Genomic DNA, 5163 nt, shown 5'->3' on the forward strand with positions numbered 1-5163 from the left:
GTGTGTGTGTGTGTGTGTTTACGGCCACTTGTAGGCATGAGAGTTTTCTAGAGGGGTCAGGGTGTGCTGCTTCTTCCGGGAAAGTGTGTGGTCTTACACTTGGTGTCACAACCTTTCGATGCACTTCTGCACCAGTGCCTTTTCTCATGCTTTGACATTGTAAACAGCATTTGCCCAGCATCAGAAGCCTCACAACACAAATTTTTGAATGAGTGCATCAACCCATGGCTTTTGCCCAGGTTTGGTAATACTTGCAAGTATCTAATTGTTGTCGTTTATGTAAAGTGATCGAGTCAGGCTGTTTCTTTTGCTTCTTGAGAAGCATTTTGAGCTACAGCTGAGACAGACTCTGACAGACTTCGCTTCTGCGACTTGCTTCCTGCACTGGTCTTGCAACAGTGTGAAAAGCTGCCACCCCAAGGTGAGTGAAATGCACGGCAGAAGTAGATGCTATAAAAACCCAGTGCCATCTGCTACCAGTCCCTCCCGGGGACGAGCTGGGAATGTGCTCCCCATTCCCGGCAACACCTCCCACTTTGCTTTTTAGCAGCGGCAGACAAAATGGTATCTCATCTTTTTGTTTAAACCTTAACTACTTGTCTCTCTAATTAAAGGTCCACTTTTCTTCTCTAATACCGTTATCTTGAAGAATGGAGTCAAAGAAAGTATGTCTGAATAAAACTGAAACACATTTCGTGCAGGAGCCCAGCGTGCGCTTCTCCCTCACCATGGCCAAAGCCTTTGCCGAGAAGGTCAGTATACCGATGCTGTAGCAAGTATAAACCTCCTTGGAATGGATAAAAACGGTCATCATTCCTTCAGCATGCCTGGCTCCCCACTTTTAGGGATAGAGCTTATCTTCCTCTTCAGTAAGACCTTGGGACTGTGAAGCCAAATCCACGCAGTGGATCTCACCTCGTGACCCCAAGATTTAAAATGTGTGTCAGCTCCCAATCTTGTACTTTAGGGATGCCCACGTGCACATATGTAAATCAGGCTATCCTATTGGAGATTTCACATCATACAGAGAAGCAGACCCACCTCAGCACCCAAGAAAACCTTTCAATGGCTTTAGTCGCTCCCCATCACAGCAGACTATCCTTGTTGAGTTTGCTCAACCTGCAGAAAGGCGAGAGAAGAGAGCATGACTGTTTCCTTAAGTCCCTACATTTTATTGTGGTTTAAAGGCCACAAAAAGTAATTTCTTTCGTGTGGGTTGTTCTGTAAAAACAAAAATAAAAAACAAAAATGAACATGTAGGTTTGGCTTTGGGATGAGCAGAAACAGGAGAGAATTTTAAGACGTTGTTAGGGAAAACTCAGCTCGGGGAGAAAATTGATATCATGTGCAAGAAAAAGGGTGATCTGTGGTACTGATGTCAGGAAGCTCATCAGGAAGTTGATAAAATGGAAAGTAGCAACTGTATCCTGTGAACCTCTGGCAATAGCTTTTGCACACTGCGTTCCTCTCAACAACCTCACAAGAGTAGAGTATCAATATTCCTGTTAACACGTAAGATAACTTACCCAAGAAAGTTAAGTCTCTTTCTCAATATCATAACCTGGTAGATTGCAAACTCAATGATTTTTTTTATCACAATTTGACTAAAGGGATTTCAGTAAACAAAAATTATCAATAGGATCTGTCACTATGACCAAAATATCTGATAGAAATCGCTGAATAAAGGAATAGTTTACTTTGGCTCCTGGTTTCAAAGGGCTTAGCCCATGATATTTTTTTTTTTTTTTTTTGCCTCATCATGGCAAAAGAGACTGTTCTTTACTTTTTGATGGTCAGAGACCATCAAAGGACAACAATGGGTTTCATTAGGCTGCTTGCATGAGGATGTTTACAAAACCATGCATGCGCAAGATAATGATGGCTGCATCACTGAATAATGTGTCTCCTCCCTGGCAACCGGTTAACTGCGGGCAGCTTCTTAGGGAGGTGCCGGGGCTCATGTGCTCCCCTTTGTTAGCCACCAAATACCTGCCTGTAGATTACCAAAGAAGAGAAAGATTTCACAAACTGCTTCTTGAGTTCTTGAGGAAATGATGGTGGCTGCAATCTTGTGCAGGTCTGTGTAGGGAGGTAATCTTGGGTCTTGTGGGTACACAGGTTACCTAGATAACAGTATCCTCGACACGCCTCCTTTTTCTCCGGCTCTTCCATTTCTTCCATCCTCTCCTCCATGCCGTTCTCTGCACTTGGAAGGGTGTGATCTAGATGGCCTATTTAAGGTTGGGCAGCCCTTATTCTCAGCATTTAATCTGTCAGTAACTGCTGTCCAATGCAAAAAAACAAAAAAAAACCCTTCTTTGATCGAAGCTGAGAGCAGCAGTAATCTGCGGGCGTGCATTGATACTTTAGAAGGCAATCTAAAGGGCACATCATGTCCATTGCACAGAATAACAACACTGAGCGGCTTTATTGCTTTCACATCCGCAACAGTGGATCTGTCACGTCCACTGCCTTTCTTTAGACATCAGAACCCAGTTTCTTTGGTCTTCCAGTGTGAACTAAAGACCAGTGTAAGGAATCCTCCAGGTCTTCAATACCAGATTTGTACTGCCAAGACATGCAGCCTTGTGGTAGACTGGGCAACTACCAGATTCTTAGCGGCTGTTGGACTACCCAGTCCAAACCATAAAAACTAATGTTATAGATCCTGTCTGATGTAACTACAACAAATCCCAGTGATCGTCGCCCAGCTCCTGTCCTTGACTTCCACAGTCACAAGCCTGAGGTGTAGTTTCCTGATTGACGATTGAGGTGGAGAAGTTCAGGTCACCGTGGGAACTGCCAGCCCTGGGCTGGTAGTCCTGGGCGCTCTACAAAAGGCTGAGTAAGCGTGATAAGCCGGTAAGCGACACTTCTCCCCGACCTCTGTCATTTTCTTCCTCCACGTTCCTGCCCTGACTTCATCATGGACCGTAATGTAAACCAAATAAATCCTGTGATCATGGTGCTTTATCACAACAGTAGAAACTCTAAGGCAGAAATTGGTACAGTTCTTGGGGCGTTTCTGTCTGTGACAGATCTGTGTTTTATGGAAGGATTTCCAAAGGACTTTGGAACTTTGGGCTGGAAAATGAGAGTAATCAGAACCCAGAGGGCTATGTATCGGGGTTTGGAAGATATTAAGCTTGAAAGTGATGCAGATGTTGGAGGCCTGGCTTGGGAAGTTGGAATTCCTCAAAGACTTTGTCAGGGTTATTCATGTGCTATTTTGAATTAAGAACCACTAAACCACCTGTGCTTTGATAGGACAATTGGTGCTGGTCAGCTGGGGCTGAAGAATCAGCTGTGATTAAGAAGAGACCAGCGTCATTGAGGCAGAATCTTCTGGTAAATATTTCCTCCGGGTCGGCACACAAAAGCTGTGGGCTAGAGAGGGTCAAGGCGGGAGTCATTTAGGGGGTACTAGTTTGGAGTGCGTGGCATGAAGGGGTCATAGAAAGCAGTTGAGGCTTGGTATTGTGTAGCAGGCAGGATTGGAGTCCCTGAAGAGAAGCTCTTAATTTTCTGTTTTGTTTTTTTGTTTGTTTGTTTGTTTGTTTGTTTTTTCCTGGTCCTGAGCATTGAACCCAAGGTTTCATGAATGCTAGGCAGGTGCTTTGACACCAAGTGAAGTCCTTAGGCCTTGATTTTTTTTTCTCCCTTTTAATATCATGCATGAGACATGACATTCCATTTCTGGTTTTTAATAAGTTTTTTTTTTTTTAATGTGTATGCTTATCTGTGTACTATGTGCACTCCCGGTGACTCTGGAGGCCAGAAGACACCAGATTCCTTGGACCTAGATGTACAGATGGTTGTGAGCCACTGTGGATGTACTGAGAATTGAAACAAGGTCCTCTGGAAGAGCAGCAAATGCCCTTAACCATTGAGACATCTCTCTAGCCCCTACATCCTTGGTTTAATAATTCATTAAAAATTGTTTCAAATATCTAATGCAATGTAAATATGAGAAATAATGATGAGAAAAATATCTATACATGTTTAGTTCAGATGTCATTTTCATCCCCCACATCACGCACAGTTCTACCCCTAGTTTTTCCTGTTGCCCCCCCCAGTAATTTACCTTTCTCTTTCTATTTCCTGTGTTTGTGCTTAGTCATTTATTTCTTTTTTAATTAAATTTTTATTTTTTTACATTAACTACAGTTTATTCACTTTGTATCCCAGCTATAACCCCCTCCCGCCTCCCCTCCCAATCTCACCTTTCCTCCCTCATCTCCTCCCATGCCCCTCTCCAAGTCCATGGATAAGGGAGGTCCTCCTCCCCTTCCATCTGACCCTAGCTTATCTGGTCTTATCTGAACTGGCCGCATTGTCCTCCTCTGTGGCTTGACAAGGCTGCTCCCCAGTCTTGGGGAGGGGGAGCAGTCAAAGAGCCAGCCACTGAGTTCAGGTCAGAGACAGTCCCTGTTCCCCTTACAAGGGAACCCACTTGGAGACTGAGCTGCCATGGGCTACATCTGAGCAGGGATTCTTGGTTATATCCGTCCTTGGTTGGAGTATCAGTCTCAGAAAAGACCCCTGTGCCCAGATATTTTGCTTCTGTTGGTCTCCTTGTGGAACTCCTGTCCCCTCCAGGTCTTTCTATCTCCCCCTTCTTTCATAAGATTCCTTGCACTCTGCCTAATTTTTTTTTATGAGTCTCATTATCTGCTTTTATACAGTGCTGGGTAGAGTCTTTCAGAAGCCCTCTGTGATAGGCTCCTGTCCTGTTTCCTGTTTTCTCCTTCTTCCAATGTCTGTCCCATTTTCCTTTCTGAGTGAGGATTGAGCATCTTACCCAGGGTCCTCCTTCTAGCTCACCTTCTTTAGGTGTACAGGTTTTTGTAGTTTTATCCTATATTATATATCTAGTATCTACTTATAAGTGAGTATATACCATGTGTGTTTTTCTGTTTCTGGGATAACTCACTCAGGATGATCTTTTCTAGTTTCCACCATTTGCCTGCAAATTTTATGATTTTCTTGTTTTTAATTGCTGAATAGTATTCCATTGTGTAAATGTACCACTATTTCTGTATGCATTCCTCCATTGAAGAACATCTGGGTTGTTTCCAGGTTCTGGCTATTACGAATAAAGCTGCTATGAACATAGTTGAACAAATATCCTTGTTGTGTACTTGAGCATATTTTAGATATATG

The sequence above is a fragment of the Psammomys obesus genome, unplaced genomic scaffold, assembly GCF_907164565.1.
Source record: "Psammomys obesus unplaced genomic scaffold, mPsaObe1.curated_primary_1811, whole genome shotgun sequence".
Lineage (NCBI taxonomy): Eukaryota > Metazoa > Chordata > Mammalia > Rodentia > Muridae > Psammomys > Psammomys obesus.